This window comes from Dermacentor silvarum, chromosome 4 (genome assembly GCF_013339745.2).
Source record: "Dermacentor silvarum isolate Dsil-2018 chromosome 4, BIME_Dsil_1.4, whole genome shotgun sequence".
Taxonomy (NCBI): Eukaryota; Metazoa; Arthropoda; class Arachnida; order Ixodida; family Ixodidae; genus Dermacentor; species Dermacentor silvarum.
This window is the reverse complement of record NC_051157.2, coordinates 45,977,089-45,998,181: the sequence shown is the minus strand read 5'-3', so window position 1 is coordinate 45,998,181 and position 21,093 is coordinate 45,977,089.

Genomic DNA, 21,093 nt, shown 5'->3' with positions numbered 1-21,093 from the left:
CCATGTAGGCGGCGGAGGAGAAAACGAGTACGTCTACGGTCACGTTTTCTGATGCAAGCGTATATTCACGCCCGCTAACATCGGTGCACAATCTAATCACTCTGCTATTAGCTTGTTACTAAGTGACGTTTCCCTAAAGAAAGCCGGAGTAAGAAATCGCAACAGTTCCACTACATAAAAAAAGAACGATAGGAAGAAAGAGTAACAAGGAAAGACAAGAAAGAAAAAGAAGGAAATACAGAGCAAGAAAGGAAAAAAAAACAGAAAGAAACAAAGGAAGGAAAAGAAAGAATACACTATTGAGTCAGAAAGTAAAGAAAGAGAAAAGAATCGGTGTATATAGCCATATAACTAGTGCATGCTCTCGTTTTCTGCAAGGCGCGTTAGTCTAATTATTCGTTTGGACAAACATAATTATGTATTCTTACTGCAGCGTCACTTCTGCATTATACGAATCAATTATTGAACAGGCAGTTCTAAAAAACAAAACTGTTATGCAGATACAGCGCACATCTAGGAATCTGTGTGAATCGAAGTTTTCGTTAAGCGCTTAATCAAATGCCATAAATTTACCCATTTCATTCCTGCGTCTATGGCGCAATGAAAGCTGATGCGCGCGCATGTGATCTCGCGCATCCCACGCTGCGCAATGTGGCACACGCGGCGATTATCTCAGAGAGGGACGTGGCGTTGCCATCGTAGATGGTAATGAGGTGCGATTGTGGCCTAATGGTTAGAGCATCGGGATGACCCAGCAGACGTGGTCAGAAAAGCCAGGGAGATTAGGCAAAGAAAGCTTCGAGTGCGCAGTTCAAGTTACGGCTCACTATTGAAGTCAGTAATTCATATCGTAAATAAATTGCTTTCGTAACTCATTGACATAAAAATGGCTGTTAGTTAATGTCTTGAATAAAAGGAAACATGAATCTTCAGTTGCCTGTACTGCGAAAATTCGAATACGTTAAATAAATATTTCAATGCGCCTGCCTCACATAGTAATAATGCACGCTACTTGACGGTATTTGTGGTATTTTCAGCATTTGCAATTGTCGATGCGCGTCCTGCTTGACTTTTTTCTTGCCGTTGCTAAACAGGCAGACGGATAATCGGTGACATTACCACGTTGGAGGTCTTGCACAGATTGAGCTAAGCATTCCGAGCATACGGCCGATAACAAAATTTCCTGCTGTTCAGTTGGAAACTGGCTTTGGTATCAGTATGCCACATCATGATCTGAAGACAGTCTTGGTCTTGTGAAAAAATGGTCTCCGTACTTTCTACACTGGTAGCAAGTGATTTTCTTTTTCACTTGTTTAGGACACTGAAAAAGAAGCTTTGAAGCGGACGTATAATTAACCGGCTCCATTTCAACGCATACTATGGTATTTATTGATTTTGTTGTTGTTCTGGAGAACAACGTCTGGCCAGGATGACTTGAAAAATTAACGACAGACTCGCTTGAAGTAATCAAACGAGCCGCGCACGACGCCGTCTGTTTCTCCCGTCATCTATCAAGTCAACCGTAGAACTTAAAATGTTGCCCGTAAAAGAACGTTTCAGCTTGAGCGGGACGTTATCGTGGAATTTTTCGGGGAATCCAGGCATGAAAGCGTGATACCCAAATGGAGGTAAAAAAAATGCAGGACCCTTCCGCAACTGTGAAGATGGAAGCCAGCGAAGCTGTGACTATGCAGGGTGTTTCAGCGAACACTTTCAAAAATTCTTAAAGGTTGCCTGTGGCAGATAGCACAATTCTAGTTCATGAACTGGCCTACCCGAAGAGGTGGACATTACTTGCACAAGAAATTAAAATGTATAATCGAATAATTAACAGAAATTCACTAATTAAGTTCTTAACTAATTACCTGATGGCCAATATTGCAATTTACAAATTGTTGCCGTGGAGTTCACAAGACGGATCCACTTGGAATCTATTCTCGGGATGACACCAGCTTCGAGATATTAATTCTCGAACTTTGCGGAGAAATGCATTGGCGTTCCAGTTAGTTTCTTAACAAAACGTCGCTTTATGCATTGAAGCACAAAATTAACTGGAACGCCAATGCATTTCTCCGCAAAGTTCGGGAATTAATATCTTGAAACTGGTGTCATCCCGAGAATTGGTTCCAAGTGGATCGGCCTTGCGAACTCCACGGCTACAATTTGTAAATTGCAATATGAGCCATAAAGTAATTATTGAATTCTTGTTAATTAGTTGATTATGCATTTCAATTTCTTGTGCAAGTAATGTCCGCCTCTTTGAGTAGAACAGCTCATGAACTAGAATTGGGCTATCTGCCACAGGCAACCTTAAATAAATTTTGAAAGTGTTCGCTGAAACACCCTGTATATGGTGGGTCTGCTGTAGTAAATATTGCTATAGTGAATTTATATATTATCATTACTGATTATATTGAGCGTCTTCGGCATGTTCGTCAAAGAACAAGGTCACCGGCGTTTTGTTTTCGTCCGGCGCAATGGCTAAGTAGTGTGTTTGCTGCACCAAGTCCGCCCCATCGTCAAACACTAGCGTATGAGCCACAGCGTTCATAGCCACGGCACACTGCACGGCAGCATCAGGATCCTGTGTGACCTCTCCCGCTCCTGCGCTCGGCGGCTCATACCCACATATCCTTGTTCCCCAATGAAGGCAACCCACTCTGGGGGATCGGCCATGAATCGGACGGTGAAAAAAGTGTTATAACTAGAGGAAGTAAGTTGAACTGTAATAAGTATCTTGTAAATTGGGCTTAACGTGTTACTGTTACAGATATAAATGAGCAACTATCTAATTATTTCAGAAAAAAATTCCTGCGATCGTAATAATAATTAAGAAGAATTTTAGCATGATATTCTTTTTGTCTCCCGCAGAAAGATGCAGAGGGCTTCACAAAAATTCCTGTGACTGTAGCCCAGTACGGTAGGCTCAAAGGAAAGAGTTACTGGAAGAGTTAAATTCAAGCCAAGGTTTTCTAAGGGTTCTTCTAAAAAATTTTTTCTATGTATCTGCGGTATGTCAAAAAGAAGTGTTGCAGCGATTCACTATCATTGCATAAGGGACACAAAGGAGATTTAGCCAGACCAGACCTGTGGAGGCAAAAGTTCAGTGGGGGGACTCGGCACCGTGTTCTCGTAATCGTTAGTTCGTTACTTCAATTTTGCTACTGGAACACCATTAGTTGTTCCAAGGAAAATTGAGGTGCGTGAAATCAAATGTTGACAACGATGTTTTCGCGAAATTAGTTGCAGTAGTATATTTCCTGAATCGCGCCTCAGGGATGCAAGCTGACTTAGGTAAAATGGGGATTATGGGACCATTGTGGTATGGTACTGCGAAAGCATCTGCATATTCATTTAAGGCGCGAACTTTGTGGCCTGGCACCCCCCCAAAACGAACGAGCCGTAAATGTCTTGGGAGGAGAGAATAGACTGTTTCTAATAAATCTGACAATTTCGACGTAGTTAGTGAAGAACAGACATGCAGACAATCAGTTAAAACTATGGCTGATGACAGATTAAGGTAATTTGCAAAAAGCTATGACAATTGCCAGCAATTCCCCCTGAAAGATAGGCATGAAGTCAGGTAGTCGAATGGAAAAAGGCCAACTTTGATATGGTGATAAAATGCCCACACCTGCCTTCTCTTCACAGACGGAAACATCAGTTGCTACCACGTTCTTTGTATCCAGGAGAGTACGGTGGTCTTCAAAATACTATTCAGATATTGATAGGGCATATGTTTAGCATTGTTTGAGAAAATATAATGAAATTCAATTTTAGCGACTGGAACAGAGGGATTTAGTAGGACCCCCTCGCATAGGTGTACATTTAATGGATCGAATAGCTTTTGTACGAAAACAACTTGAGGGCAACATGAGCGAGACCATTGATGGTTAAAAAATGAGACCGATTCAGTAATGAAAACGTATTGTGGCTTCCTCTGTGGAGATGCATATAGCTTTAGAAAGGTTTGTACCGTTAGGATGTGAAATCGCATGAGAAGGGAAGGCAGGCGTGCTTCCTGATATGAGATATCATTAGCGATAAATTTAGGTAGCCCACGACATCATCGTAATGTCTCTCGTTCTAATAGAACCAGGGGCAGAACTTTGTATGCAGGTCCGCCAGAAAGCAAAACGCTGCCGAACTCTATTATCGGGCAAACATACATGCAATAGATCATAAGGAGGGCATGCCGACGCATTCCTGATCGATAGCGGCTAAGTCTACGCAGCATTCCTGCTGCGCGTGCTCCTTTTGATGTAATGTGCTCTATATATGCAGACTCTAATAAAGCTTTCCGGTGTAAATTACACCCAAATATTTAGGTGAATTTACCTGCGGGATTCTTTCTTGTCGATAAAGAATCGAAATATGCACAAGAATGCTTTGAGGGAAAATTAGGATGGCACTGTCTCTGATATTGAGAGAGAGATTAGTGTGATCAAGCCACAATTCTAGGCTACTCATTTACGACTGTATAATTTGGTACCAGTCGTGTAATGCTGCCGATGCAGCAAAAAATGCGATCTCGTTGGCGTATATACGTACACATGCACATCCTGTCACAAAAGAACGGCACTTAATAAAACATTACACAGCAATGGTGAGAGAACTGATCCTTGGGGGAGACCTCCTGACTGTGTATGAGTTAATGAAGACAATCCGCGTTGAGAGCAGGAGAATTTCCTGCTGTTTAAAAGTTCATGAACCCACGAGACAAAAGAATTTGGTAAACCTGCATTCTGAAGCGCGTTTATTAAGCTTACATGCTCTACAGTGTCATACGCTTTACTGATATCTAAGGTGATTAAGGCAGAATATTTTTTATGACATCGAGCTAGTTGAAAACGACTTTCTAGGTCGACATGGGCACACCAAATTGAGCACCCACGTCTAAAGCCAATTTGGCATGGGCTTAAAATCATGTTTTCTATCAGTCAATTATCTATGCGGTCGTGTAAGATTCTTTCGATAAGTTTTACTAAGTTAGATGTAAGATATATTGGCTTAATGTTATCTAAGAAGTAACCAGCACCTTGCTTTTTTAATAATGGGATCACTTTTGCAAGTCTACATTCCGGGGGAATCCGCGAATCTTCGATACAATGGTTTACCATAGTAAGTAATGCGTGAGGCGACATCTTAAATAAAGTTTTTATTATTGTCGTAGTAATGCCATCGGGACCTGGCACTGAATTAGGCAGCTGGCTTAGTATATTTTTTAGCTCCGAAGCTGTGTCGTCTTCGAAGTCTTCGCCGTGCGTAGGCGGCGTAGCGTGATAGGGCAAAATCGACCTAACGCGACATTCAAGATGTTTCGCAATATCCTACAGTAATTTGACCAATTCGCAGGATGTTGGAACCATAGAACCGACATTTATTTGTGCCGCAATGACATTTTTAATTGTCAGAAATCGAAAGAGTGCTTTCCTGTTGGTGGTCTTTGAAAGAAAGTCAAAGTGCTTACAATCGAAGCTGTCTTTTGCAATTGCAACTGTTCTTTTAAATGTTGCTGCCTCGAACTTATAGTCTTTCCAATTGCTAGGACACTGATTAAGAAGTATTTTTCCCAAGGCTGCTTTTCTCATCCTGTAATCGCGCATGCACTCTGCGTTCCACCAACGGTTTGAAGAACCCCTTTTAGTGGAGTGTACAATGAATTTAGACTTCTTTACGGAATCTTGTAGAACAGAAAATGAATGTATGGCCTTTTCTTTTTCATTATCCCATCGCTGATTAGATAAAGCCATGTATAACACCTTTTTTACTGTGCTGAAATTAACAAATGTATTTGAATGCATAGTAATTTCAGTCAACGGGCATATAAGCTCAAAACATTTAGGAAGATGGTCACTGCTTGTGCCCGAGTTTATATCAGACCATGTGGAGATAGACAAGTTAGAGATAGCGAAGGTGAGATCTATCGCGGAAACTGACTGACTTCAAACAAATGTGGGTGTTCTTGCGTTAATACATGATAAATTATTTTTAGCAGCCAAATTCCACAAACGTTTTCCACTCTAATCGGTCTTGGAACCCCACGAAGTATAAAGGGAGTTAAAGTTCCCGGCAAAAATTATTTATTTTCCACAGGACGTAATTACTGAGTCTAGAGCACTACTATTCAGAATGCCTTTAGGGAAATAAAGATTAACTAATGTCAGTGGGATGCGGCCTCAAATCTAAATATTTATAGCTAGAATTTCACTTTCTGAAGTCATAAGCTGGTAAGCCGTTTTAGCCCGGTTAGCAATTTGTGAAGAGATAAGGATAGCTAAACTGCCACCACGAGAGGGATGGTCATAAACGAAATGTACGGCAGTTATTAAAATGAAATGTATTTTCTGCTGATAACCAGGTTTCTTGCAATGCAATGATATCAGGGGAGTGTTGGGTACAGAGGTGATGTAAATCAATAGCAGAGGAATAAATGGAAGTGCAATTCAACTGTAATATATTTAGCGTACATATGTTAAGCTAAGATCGGCAGCAGTAACATGCCTTGTCTAGGATACTATCCTTCAAGAAATCTTTTTTTTTTTAGAAATGTTCTCTTTCTGCACTTTTTTTGCCTAACTTGTGTAAAATTGTAGATCCCTGTGCTTCAGGAGATGCCCGTCGTTTAAGAGCACGGGAGTCAAGCTCCATCTGTGTTTCTTGCGAGCCACAATCTGAGCTCCAATCTGCTTCTTGTTCTGCGTAATACACAGGAGCAGTCTCGTTAGGCCGAATGTTAGAAGGACCCGGATTCATTGCTTCAGCAACATTCACAGCAACTGGCGGGAAACCGCCACGCACACCCGAAATGCTGATTATGATAGGTTTTTTTTTTCTAAATGCGGACCCAATCCTGGCGGAACTAGCCCTTAACAGCTTCTCTGTAAAAATGTCGATAAGAAGGACCAGTGTTTCTTTAGTAGAACCCTCTGACGAGAAACGACTGGCCGTCCTCCGCAAAGCAAACCATAATTTCGCGAATACCATCGCTAGCAGTGTCACAATGACGGCGTTGTGGTGCGCCTTTCTCGATTTGTTTTTGTGTCCCTCTGCGTCATTTCGTTCAGCGGGTCCTTCAGAAAGGAAGTTAAGGTCGGCGTTTCTGGAGGCAACTGCTGTATTTTTCGTGTGCTCCTTTTTCTTTTTTCTTATTCTTCTTTTAGGTGAAAGCACAAATTGCGAAGGGCGCGGCTATGCACTCAGCGCACCACCGTACAGTCAAGAGACAAAAAGCTTATTTGCAGGAAACTGTGTTTGCCACTTTCACTTGGGAAAGATCAGCGTGAATTTACAAACCAGTGATCACGCAAGAGTGCTCGAAAGCTCGGCCCTTTTGCGGGCTAATTATAAGACCAGACAAGCAGGTCATGAAGTGGACCTGTACGTGAAAAGACTTGTGAAGCTGGTTATTGTATATTCCTTCGTTTCATGCAATGAATCAACTTACACTTTCTTTCGTTAAAGCCATGCTAAACAATTAACCTTGCTTGACCATCAACTTACGCTGAATGTTAGGGGCCTCGTTTTATGGCGTTCAACTGGTCTTCAAAGAGTTTGCTTACACAATTGCGTAATTTTATATCACTTTAGCTTCGGCAGCAGCCATGAAGTTTGGGAACAGTCGTTTAAAGTTTGATTACGGACCGACAGATGCGTTTCAGCAGTTGTTCAGATTATCTGGTTAGCCAGAAAATCCAGCCAGGTTCCTAATGGAGCGCAACCTGGTTAACGTTCCTGCCTTTCCCTTTCTCTCTTCCCTGCTGTCTGCAATACAGCAACCACTTCGACACAACTTTGGCTTGTTTACACTGGCCAAGGTTATGCAACAATATTTATTTATGTTTCTTCTCATTTTCATTGTGATCGCAGAGGCATGCGTCTACCAAAAAAAAAGTATATTTACAAGCTGCGAAAAATACGAATGCCGGGTGAACATTAAACGCGGTGTCATAACAGCTAGAGTGAGAACTACAGCAAAAAAAAATGTGTTTCGATGTTTTTTAAGTCTCGAAGTTTGATTGTTGTACACCATTAATTCAACATGCATGACCGAACGTAATAAAACGGTGTATATATACCAACAATACTTCCAATGTCATATTTTACTGAATGTGCACAATTAAAACGTAATTATTTATTAACAGTACAACAAACGGCACTGAACTATGTTTCATTAACTAGCCCCAAAACTCGAAGTAATACAATAATTTAAAGCATTATGCAAATCCAACGCATTCGTTGGAATCTGTAGGTCAAGCAAAGCTTTGTTCAGGCGATAAACATCGCTGATACTAATGCCTACCTGTGTTATTACTTATTGATTATTATTATATTTCATTTGAACACATATGTACACTTGACAGGAAGGGGAAAGCGAGGAGCAGGCTGGCAACTGCCAGCGGAAGGGGCACAACGCTTGCCTTCTCTTCAGAAAGGAGGAGACAGAAACATAGAAATTGAAAATAGGAAGAAAGCGAGGAGAGATGAAAGAAAGAGCAAAAACACCCAGTACAGGTGACGCACAGTATGGTCGGTCACTGCAAGTCACGCTACTAAAGAATCTTAATATAGAATAAAAAGAGTCTGAGGTCTTGTCATTTGAAAGCATTTTATCAAGGTTAACGTATGGTCCCGTCGAAGGCCATATGAAGGTCGTTAGAGAGGCCAGTGCATTACTTTGCAAATCAAAGGGACCGTCTTGAGACTGTCGATGCATTTTTATTATCTCCAAGGCTCGCCCTATCAATCCCCATGTACTATATGCCTCGACCAACCACACCGACCAAGTTACGACGTGCCAAAAACAGACATCGTACGCATGTGTTACTCTCAACCAACACCCAACGCAAAAACTCAACGCGGCTCGCGATACTAAACTGACATTATATAAAATGTTAATTCACCCTATCCTAGAATATGCATCTGTTGTCTGGTTTCCCTATAAACACTGTGAAATAATTTCGCTCAACAATGTTGAACGAAAATATATCCGTTTCATTTGCCAAAATTACAGCGGCAGTTTCTCACCAACACAGGCTCAGCAATCTCTAAACATCGAACCATTACTTTAAGGTTATCGTATAGAAGCCCTAAAACTTTTATACGCAATTAATAACTCCAGCTCTGGTCTTTCTGAATGTAACTACGTCAAATTTACGAACGCAAGTTGTACCCGTAGCTCCCACGCCTTGAACAAAACACCTATCTTCGTTCATACTAACACGTTCAAATACAGTCTTTTCTTTTTCCACGTGCCATAGAGCTATGGAATTCTCTACTCGGTAACATTCGTTCACTAAAAGATATTATAGCTACCACTGGTGAGCACCTCGCTAATACGTAAAGCGCTTCTTTTTTTCCCTTTGTTTGTGTATGTATATGTTTTTAATGTGTAATGTCTAGTAATGTATAATGTTCCCACTCCTGCTATAGCCCTATATTGGGCTCCAGTATATGTAAATAAATAAATAAAGAAAGAAAGTCTCCCTGTATATGCTCCCCGTCCTGTGGTAGCGCCGTTTTTCTATCTTCTGACCTTCAGCCCCGAACCTGTATTCTCTTTTTTTTTTCCTTTTTTTTTATTGTGAGATTTACGCCACAGTTGGTATCAAATCCGCGACCTCTAGCTCAGCAAGATGTTGAATGCGGTGGTGGAGCAGGCAGTAAGGTAGAGGAAAACACGTGTTAACGAAACAATAGGTTCGCGTAGATTATAAGTCCTGATGTTAGGTTTGTCTGCTATAAGTTCTCGATCAAGTGCAGCTGATATCATTGCGACATTATTGTTTCGGGCAACGGGAGCCGCTTCCACGAAAGGCCTGCAGCAGTTAAAGTTTACTCAATGATTGATTTACCTAGATTTCTCGCTTTCGTTTCTCAAGATGCTCAGGGCAGCAAGTTTCCGTGATGAAGATTTGCTTGCTTATTTATTGTTATTATTATTATTTACGACGCGCATCGCGCTCGAACAAGCAAGCATTCGCACCAACAAAGCTCACAACTTGTTTCAGTGCAAGACGCAACGCGGCGTTAGGGCAGAAAACGCACAAACAATGACGAAGCGATTACCGAGCCTTTTGCTTGCCTCGGTAACGGCGATGTCCAGCTGCAGGTAGCTGTGAAACACGCATGCATACCGTCCCGAAGCAGGGGAAGGAAGGGAGTAGTGGGAGAAGAGGAAGGGGGGGGGGGGGGGGGGGAGGCTACTGACGGAGTATAGGCGGCGTTATGGTGCGGGAAAAGGAGCTCTGAGACGGAAAAAAATGTGCCACTAAAAATGCCAGCGAGAGGAAGACGTACGCCCTCTAACGAACCTGACTGACTGACTGAGAGCCGTGTGGCTGCGTACGGCTGTGTAACGGGCACCTGATGGCTTAATCTACCGGATCGTGTGAATACGCACACGGTTGTCCATATTCAGCCGTCGTTGTTCGTTCCTCGCCGAGCAATACATCCCTCGTGCTCCAAATGACAGCCGCAATGGTTCCTGCGCGAGCATTAATAGTCCACAAACGTCACGAGTGGCAAGCGTGGCGCAAACCGACAACGGCGCCTTTTGAGGTCAGCGCCTGTGTAAGGTGCACTTTATCGATATGTGTCTGCTCTAGCAATATCTCTAATACGGAAACACATCAAAGAGAGAATTTGCCAACGAATGCGTACCTTTGCACAAAAAAGGCGGCGAAATACGGGAGACAATTAAAAATACCTCGCCTTCCTGTTGAGAGGTTTGTTTTTAACGGCTTCTACGTATGTTTGATATATGACATACCTTTCGATAATTACTCAACCTACCCGCTTGATGCGCTGGACAATGTAGCGTCGGTGGTTGCCTTTACAGGTGGATAGTAGGCTACCCTATTGGCCGAAGAATCTTCCTGGTAAAGCAGCTGGTCATACTGGCCGTCACTATGTTAGCCGTGGATTCCAGCAAGAAAAACTACATTGTTCAACACTGCTATGACAGGTATTAGTGGTTAGCGCCCGGCTACAATGCATATCAGCGTGTACGTGGTCGATATCTTCATCTGGGCTGCTGCGGCAAAGGTGTTGGCATATGCGTGCAAGACTGTAACGAGCGATAACTTGCACATTTAAATATCTACGCCATCAGGGTATACAATCAGAAACAGCGACGTGTGCCGCAATTGCTTTGACGCAGAAAGTCATCTACCACTACCCAATTATTGTCGATGAAGAGGTGATTCCTTACATGAACCACATGGCATATGGGTTCCAGTGTTGTCATTACTGGCGTATATGTCCTGGACTGAACACGTTGCATCACGATTGACTAGATTCACACATGTAATATGTTACGTTGCACACATGTCATGAGGCCCGCACAAACGCTCCAAATACCTGTACGTGGCTGTACGTGGCTCTTTTTGCAAGCCGCTTCTTTACAGCTGCCTGCCTGTTCTATCAACCTTGAGCTGTATATGCTTTAGCACATTGGAAGGCCTGCAAGCGCAAGTTCTGTGCATACGTTTAGGCACATATACCTCGTTGCACGGCAATCATTGGCACACTTGAGAAAGTCCATGCTACTTTGATGTCCGTGTGTCTCTCACACAAACTTCTCGAGTATTCTTGCGTCTACTCAATGAAGATGTACACCACTCTCTTACACTGATCTGCAGTTTACACTCTAACTTCGCCCTTTCAAGAGATATTTCTCATGAGCCCATCGATTCATTAGGTTATGCCTCCGCCCAATTACCAGCACGTGCAACCTCCCGGGTTATGACCAAACCTCTGTGTGTGGCTGTTCATGCCAGGAATTGGTAAAAAATTGACTATCTCAGACACCATTCCACAGGCAACTCCCTTCCGAATCATCTGCATCAACTGCAGCCGTTGTCATACCGGCTCATTGCGCTGTTCGAAGATACCGACTGGAATCCAAGACAATTTCAACTGCAATTATGCCGATTCAAGAAGATTTCAAGGTTAGAGAAGTGGCAATTGTGAAAGCTGTCAGGCACATTTCTCAAGAGCTCCATAGAAGCAAGTATACGATAGTGGCTCAAGGCCAGCTTCTCAAGTGCTTCAATGTGTCATGAGGAAAAATTTTTTTTCTTGCTATAAATGTTACTGAAAGAAAATGGGCACCGTATTCTATACGAGTGAATCCGTGGACACTGCGGACTACACGGTATAATTATCTGGCTGATACGACAGATAAATGGCCCTATATGACGGCATACTTGTCAACATCCCATTCTCTAGGCCAGACGGCAATGATGCTTTACTGAGGCTACGCGGAAAGTGACAGCTAGGTATTGGCCCTAGAGAACTGCCACAAACGTCTTAATAGGCTCGATTTCCATATAAAATTATATAATGCCATGCCGCTTCCAACGTATCCTTACGAGCCTCCTGCACTGACAAGGTGTTCGCTTTATATTCGCGCCAATTTGCATGACATCCAGCTCGTGGACTCGTAAAACTGTGATATGTACCAAAGTGCGTGACACAGTGGATCCCACACTTATTGCTTCGCGTTATTGTGCGAATTTTTCTTTCTTAAATTTTTATTTGTTTCTTCTATCACATTTTATTCCCTTTACCGCTTTCCCCAGCACAGGGTAGCCAGCCGGTATTTACGCTGGCTAACCTCCTTGTCTTTCTTTCCTTTTCTTTCTCTCTCTCTCTCTCTACTTATTGCTTGTCGCAATAAGACTGCGAACGGCAGGCATTGGCCTTTTCATTAGGGCCAATTGATAACGGGGCATTCAGTGAAAATGTGTTACTGTGCCCTTGGCCGTACGTATCAACGAAGTCAGCTAATAAGGAACTCTACATTTCTTTAACGCAGGCGTAGAAAGAAGGCTGTGAACGGGCCCTTCGGACACGAACACGTATAGTGTCGCATCTTCGTGCCTATCCTCTTGATCTATCTTCATACCCCTCTTTTTCTCCTCCTCCCCTCCCTTCCAGCAGAGTAACAGGCTAGAGAACTGTTAGCTGAGGCCAACCTAGCTGCGTTTTCTCTTATAAATTCATCTCTCTACATGGTCGAGTAAACTGTAGGCGACAGACCGGCCTGAATTTATCGTCGAGCTGAGAGAGAGAAAGGAAATTTAATATAGGTTAGTGAATGATCTAGATTCCAAGTCCAGAGTTCTGCTGGCCATGCGCATCATGTCGATGTGATGGTAGTGGCCCGGTACAGTTGATCCTCGGTGAATGTAGCCTGGTTGAGCCACTGAGCAAATGGAAGTTGGTTGAGCTCTGTTTGGAGGGGAATGCTGGCCATTTATGGCTGCATTCCCATAGAATATGTATTCTGTTAGGTTACGTCTTGTATCGGTGGGCCCACTACAGTATTCTTGTATACCTCATGGAAGAGTATGAGGAGTGTGTGGCGGGTCCGCCATATTCCCCATATTAAGTGGTGTCTGACGGTGTCAATAAAGCATTCGCTTGCGCTTCCCTCATATATCTGCATCAAGGTCTGCTTAATTGTCAGGTTATAGATGGGAAAGTCTTCTCTTCGGATACCATCTAAGGATGAGTGATCCTGACTGAATCCTGAATTCGCTGGCTGATTCCTCGTGCAGTCAGAAACTTTAACTGCAAGCGCATGGCATATGAAGAGGCATCACCCCGATGCTCGTGAGACTAGTCACAAGGCGAAAAAAAAACAGGAGTAAGCAGTGCAATACAAGCGGATCGCGCACAGGATGCTTCAGGCAACATTGAAGGCCAATTGCAACGATATTTCGCTTTAGTTAAATCGATCGTCAGCAACATATACTACTGAAACAATTTTGTCAAAGATGCAGGGCTAGTAATAGTCTAATTTTCTTATTAACAAGCTTCAAGTATCAGCTAAATAACTATGGCCTCTGATATTTTCGACACGCCACGGACACCGCCCAATCGCAGAGGTCTTGCGATGCGTCGCACTACTCAACGTTCCCGGTTTGCGTCATTTCAGGTAAGTGATAAAGGTGGCGGTGTTATTTTTTATTTATTAACACGAAAGTGTTTTATGCCGGGGTCCACCAAGACTTCACTGACGTATTTCCGTCACAGAAATACGTCATAGAACATAATACAAAGAAAGAAACCAGAAGAAAAAGTTCCACAAACATGCAAAATTTGGAAATCGAACCCACGACCTCTCGGTCCGCGACGATAGATCGCCGAGCGTTTAACCCATTGCGCCACAAACGCATTTGCAGAGAGCTACACAGACGCGCCTTATATATCTAACACTCCACCGTGTACCCGCGCTCTTGCTCGGGGCGGTGCCGCCGCCTACGAGCAGAAAAGAGAAGTACTGCATTATGACACTAACGCGCACCGACAGTGAACGCTTCGGTGGTCTCAGCACTACGACGCCTCGATGCCAGCATTCGAAGGGACGCTGGCATCAAGAAGCACTACCAACGCCAGCTAGGTGGCGTTCACCGTACTCAGCACAGCGGAGCGTGGCCTCCGCAATTAGCTCTGAAAATGTTTCTGAAGTTGATCGCGGAGGCTGCAATTACGACGCGCTGTACGCGCTGATTTGACTCGGTGACGATTCAGTTACGTGCTTTGTCTTGCGCGTTGTATTAGTGTGTCAGTTACGTGCTTCGTCTTTCGCGTTGTGCTAGCGTGTGCAGCGTAGTGCAGCTTCCATATGCACGACGGTTGCTCATGGTCATCGACGTTGGTAGTCGTGATGGAGGAGACGTGCCACCAGGCGTCAGCGTGGGTGCATCAACGCCTAAGGGCGCTTTAGCCACAAAACACCAATAGACATTATATATCAATGTGCAATAAACATTACACTACTTCTGTGAAGACACGTTTCACTTTCGTGTTCTATACCGATTCCTATATAAGAGGGATCAACCACATTTTTTTATTTAAGTTTGTGTATCAGAAACGACAACGTTTTCGAGTTTATTGCGACGCATCCACTCGCATTTCAAACGTAAAATTTTGTACGTAGGCTTGGGTTTCGAATGCGGTCCAAACATTCGTTGCAGTTGGCGCAGTAATTGCGTAAAATCAGCCTTCGCTTTCCAGCTAACCACGTCCACTAACTCTTAAGGGTGCTGTCTACGCCAGAGAAATATAGCGCTGTCCTAAAGGACCTTGCAGTTCACGTTACTGAGGTGGACAATCCGTTGTAGAATCCGATATATCGATTGAGCTGCTTTTGAGACAGGTATTGGCGACATCCACACCTGATCTATTATCCAGACCTGGTCGAGCGAGCGTAACTCACGGTAACGAGTTAACAGCGAGAGCGAAATAAGAAGAAACACATAATTACGGGGCGAGCGCAGCAAAATAATTGTTCGTCACGTTCGAAGGAAATGGAAAGACGAGAGAAGACGCGTGGTTGGTGCACTGAAATCCCGGAGGCAACAGCCCTCATTTGCTAAGTGCTTCCTAAATGGCGCCACAATTCCGCACCGCAGCAAACACAGGCATCATCAAGCTACATAGGTGCGTAGTACCTGCACCTTCTAGCGCAAGTTCCTGAAACGTGCACCTGAAGCAGCGATCGATGACCAACCAAGAATACGTAGGTCGGCGGCACCTTGAGCCCCCAGTACCTACAGTGGCACGTTTATGTAGAGAGTCTTTAGCTAATGTAGTGCCAGTGAGCTTAACTCTGATTTCCGTAATCAAACAATAAATCACGTCACAAAACCCATACACATAGGAAAGGAAGAAATGTATTGTTCAAAACAGTGTATACGTGATTCTATGGTGTTAAAGTGAATGTCGCCAGAAACGGTGGCTTGATTAGTCCTAAAGGCCTAGACAAATCAGAATGGCGCGCAGGCGCCATTCTGATTGGCCTCAGCTGTTGGCCTCAGCTACCAGTTCTCTAGCCTGTTACTGACTGTTAAAGTTTCTGACTGCACGAGGAATCAGCCAGCGAATTCAGGATTCAGTCAGGATCACTCATCCTTAGATGGTATCTTAGATGGTAGATCATTCACTAACCTATATTAAATTTCCTTTCTCTCTCTCAGCTCGACGATAAATTCAGGCCTGTCTGTCGCCTACAGTTTACTCGACCATGTAGAGAGATGAATTTATAAGAGAAAACGCAGCTAGGTTGGCCTCAGCTAACAGTTCTCTAACCTGTTACTGACTGTTAAAGTTTCTGACTGCACGAGGAATCAGCCAGCGAATTCAGGATTCAGTCAGGATCACTCATCCTTAGATGGTATCTGAAGAGAAGACTTTCCCATCTATAACCTGACAATTAAGCAGACCTTGATGCAGATATATGAGGGAAGCGCAAGCGAATGCTTTATTGACACCGTCAGACACCACTTAATATGGGGAATATGGCGGACCCGCCACACACTCCTCATACTCTTCCATGAGGTATACAAGAATACTGTAGTGGGCACACCGATACAAGACGTAACCTAACAGAATACATATTCTATGGGAATGCAGCCATAAATGGCCAGCATTCCCCTCCAAACAGAGCTCAACCAACTCTGGACTTGGAATCTAGATCATTCACTAACCTATATTAAATTTCCTTTCTCTCTCTCAGCTCGACGATAAATTCAGGCCGGTCTGTCGCCTACAGTTTACTCGACCATGTAGAGAGATGAATTTATAAGAGAAAACGCAGCTAGGTTGGCCTCAGCTAACAGTTCTCTAGCCTGTTACTCTGCTGGAAGGGAGGGGAGGAGGAGAAAAAGAGGGGTATGAAGATAGATCAAGAGGATAGGCACGAAGATGCGACACTATACGTGTTCGTGTCCGAAGGGCCCGTTCACAGCCTTCTTTCTACGCCTGCGTTAAAGAAATGTAGAGTTCCTTATTAGCTGACTTCGTTGATACGTACGGCCAAGGGCACAGTAACACATTTTCACTGAATGCCCCGTTATCAATTGGCCCTAATGAAAAGGCCAATGCCTGCCGTTCGCAGTCTTATTGCGACAAGCAATAAGTAGAGAGAGAGAGAGAGAAAGAAAAGGAAAGAAAGACAAGGAGGTTAGCCAGCGTAAATACCGGCTGGATACCCTGTGCTGGGGAAAGCGGTAAAGGGAATAAATTGTGATAGAAGAAACAAATAAAAATTTAAGAAAGAAAAATTCGCACAATAACGCGAAGCAATAAGTGTGGGATCCACTGTGTCACGCACTTTGGTACATATCACAGTTTTACGAGTCCACGAGCTGGATGTCATGCAAATTGGCGCGAATATAAAGCGAACACCTTGTCAGTGCAGGAGGCTCGTAAGGATACGTTGGAAGCGGCATGGCATTATATAATTTTATATGGAAATCGAGCCTATTAAGACGTTTGTGGCAGTTCTCTAGGGCCAATACCTAGCTGTCACTTTACGGTGCGGAATTGTGGCGCCATTTAGGAAGCACTTAGTAAATGAGGGCTGTTGCCTCCGGGATTTTTGGCGCGAATATAAAGCGAACACCTTGTCAGTGCAGGAGGCTCGTAAGGATACGTTGGAAGCGGCATGGCATTATATAATTTTATATGGAAATCGAGCCTATTAAGACGTTTGTGGCAGTTCTCTAGGGCCAATACCTAGCTGTCACATTACGGTGCGGAATTGTGGCGCCATTTAGGAAGCACTTAGCAAATGAGGGATGTTGCCTCCGGGATTTCAGTGCACCAACCACGCGTCTTCTCTCGTCTTTTCCATTTCCTTCGAACGTGACGAACAATTATTTTGCGGCGCTCGCCCCGTAATTATGTGTTTCTTCTTATTTCGCTCTCGCTGTTAACTCGTTACCGTGAGTTACGCTCGCTCGACCAGCCACGACAAGAAGACTGATATTGGGACATCTGCAGCACCCACTCAAAAAAGTATGAGCCAGCTATCCTTAAAAGGCGAATACAAATTTAAAAAACACCACACACACACACACACACACCAACAATATGGTCATGACAATGTGCGCCGAGATCATGTACAGGAAATATCAGAAAAAAAAATTGACCAACATTAGGTTCACCTGAGGAAGTAGAAGGTAACACAGGGAGGCTCTGTTTATACCTTTAGCATGTAATTTGTACACAAAGCAAAGGAAGTACATTCATTAAGACTGAAGCTTTGTGCCTCGCAAGCAGGAAAGTGAGGGACAGAGAATTTGTTCATAATTTGTTGATATCCATGGGGCACAATTCCACACAATTGTGCCCCATATCAATGGGGCACAATTCCAGTGTCAAAGTGGAAAAACGTGTATGTGTGTCAAGTGTAGGAAGCCGGTCACGTGGTAGAGGTAGAGTGGGAATGTGAGAGCTGAGAAGAGCCAGTATGTGTAATATACAGGGTGTTCATTTTTAACATTTACAGAATTTTTAGAAATCACCTGTGGCAAGTAGCATAATTTTTATCATTGAGCTGGGTTATTCGATGAGACGGACATTAGTAGCACGAGAAATCGAAATACATATTCAGCTGATTAACAAAAATTCAATAATTAACTTCTTAGTTAATCACTTTACGACACATATTGCAATTTACGAATTGCAGCCGGTGAGCTTGTCTGGCGTATCCACTTGGAATAAATTTCCAGAATGACACCAGTTTGGAGATATGCGCCATCAAACTCGCCGTAAAAATGCACTGTTCTGCTTACTTTTTTACCAAAATGCTGTTTTATACATTGAAGCACAAAAGTAACTGGAGCGCCCATGCATTTCGCCCCACATTTTGGGAATATTTAGAAACTGGTGTCATCCTAGAAATTCATTTCAATTGGATATGCCTGAAAACTCACAGGCTGCAATTAGTAAATTATCTTAAGTAACGTAAACTAATTAACTAAAAAGTTCATTAGTCAATTTTTGCTAATTAGTTGAATATGTGTTTCAATTTCTCGTGCTAGTAATGTCCGCCTCTTCGAATAACCCAGTTCAACGATAACTATTCTAGCTGCCACAGGCGATTTTCAAAAATTCCGTAAAGCTTAATTTTCAACACCCGGTATATACGATATATCGCATATACCGCCAAATCACCACTGAATCTTTCAACAGCGCCACACAGGACGAAGGAAAGAGGCACAGGACAGAGCGCTGACTTATTAAAGCCCGACCCACATGGAGCGATTTTCTTGCGAAAAACTGGCGGCCGCCCGGCGGCCGGCGGCTATTCGCCGTCGATCAAGGCGGGCTAGATATGTTCGCAGGCGCTCAACCGCTTGCCGGAAGCGGCGAATGAAGGCTGTCAGCGCGGACCAATCAGAGCGTGTGCGCGTCCGATTTCCTGCTGCCGCATTTGACTCGGCTAGCCAGCCAAAGAGCCTAGTGCGAACATGGCGACAAAAAAAATCACAGCATATCCACGGGGTGAATGATGATGAGTGGGCGAAGCGCCGGAGGGAATCATCGGATCTCCCGCTTAAGGGGACGCTAGCACAAACGCGTTAGAAACGTGCAGTACTCTCTAGTAAGGGGGAGCGGCCACAGCGTCTTACGCAGCCATTTGCACATGCCGGAACGTGCACCGCGTTTGCCGACGCCATCACATGACTGCTGAGAGAGTATACCCCCCGTATTCATAAACGCTCCTCGACTTGAACTTGACTTGCCACCGCTTTGGGCAGCGCGTTCGAAACGCGTTGAAGGTAAGGCGGAGAGGCCACAGCGTCTTACACCAGCTTCTTACACGGGCCGTAACGCGCTAGCACAAACGCGTTAGAAACGCGCTAGAAACGTGGCCTTTCGTTAATGTTGGGTATTTATTGCCATCGTGGTGCGTGCGTCCATGTCCGCTTCGTGGCGTAGTGGGCTAACGCCGCGCGCTCGGAAGCGAGGGGTCCCATGGTTCGATTCCGCGCTACGGACACAACTTCGGATTTTTTTTTCTCATTTTTCTCAAACTGGTTACACACTACTGGTTACACACTACTACTACGACGACGGGGACGGAACGGGTGCCGCTATAAGGAGCTTCGCCCCTAAAACCTGCGCGCCTCAATGATCGACTGATCACAGCCGTCCAGGCGCGACCAATATGGTTCAGTTGCAGAATAATGGTTCAGTTGCAGATACGAAACTATTTTTTCACTGCATTTTACTGGGGATGGAATCACGCTGTTTCTAGCAACATTGAAATCGCGGCGACGGCAGCCGCCTGTTTTTCGCCGCATGTGGGTGCAGCACCGCGGTGGCACGCTGGCGTTCCGCCACGCTGGAGCGGCCCGCACGAAGTTCGCCGTGAAAGTTCGCTCCATGTGGGCCGGGCTTTATAAACAAATGCTGTCTTTTCTCAAACGGCATATATAGGCATGAGGAAGGTTACAGAAGAAGAAAAAAATCGGCAGGACCAATAGCTTATTGCTTTTGTCGAAAGGGAGAGGGATGGTGAGCTGGCACATATATAACAGCCTCAAAAATTTCTCGCGCGCGCTGTTCGCGGTATTTTTTAACTACTATGCATTTATCAAATATCGCGCAGCAGCCGCACTTCTGGCAATGGGTAGCGTGATGATTGTGCGGCGAACCTTGAAGTGAAGCCGCACGTTCATTCAGGTGGTCGTTGATACACGCACCCGTCTGTTCAATGTAACGATTGCATCTGAGCGGAATTTCATGTACAACCTGCGTGCGCTACTCGACAAACCAGCGCGCATGTTAGAACAAAGCTTTTTTTTACATTTTGTTCTTGATTACGTCGCTTGCATAATCCATTAAGTTTGTTGGGGGCGCCAAAAATTACCTTAGCTCCGGCCAAAGCCACGACTTTCATAACGTTGTGAGACATGCGGTGCACATAGGGAATAAAGGTGAAACTTAGATCTCGAAGGTTGTGAAAGTTGAATTCACTCATAACGTTTTTTTTTAATAACTATAGTTGCCGCAGCGCTGTGAAGGACGTTATCGCAGGAAGGTCGCATTATCTTTCGGCTCGTCGTCAACAGTTGCACGTGCTGCTACTGTTCATACGCGCCCATGCTCAACGTTTTCCGGTGCCCATCCAGCGAAACGAAATTATCATTCCCTCTTCCCCAGAAGGCTAAGCTTTCCCTCTGGCATGCAGTAGTCGGCCCACCAAAGAACTTACTTTATCTCTCCAGTGAACATGTCGAGGGTTTCTCTGCGGCATTAGGTCCCGGTTCGCAAAATAGTGTTCACAAA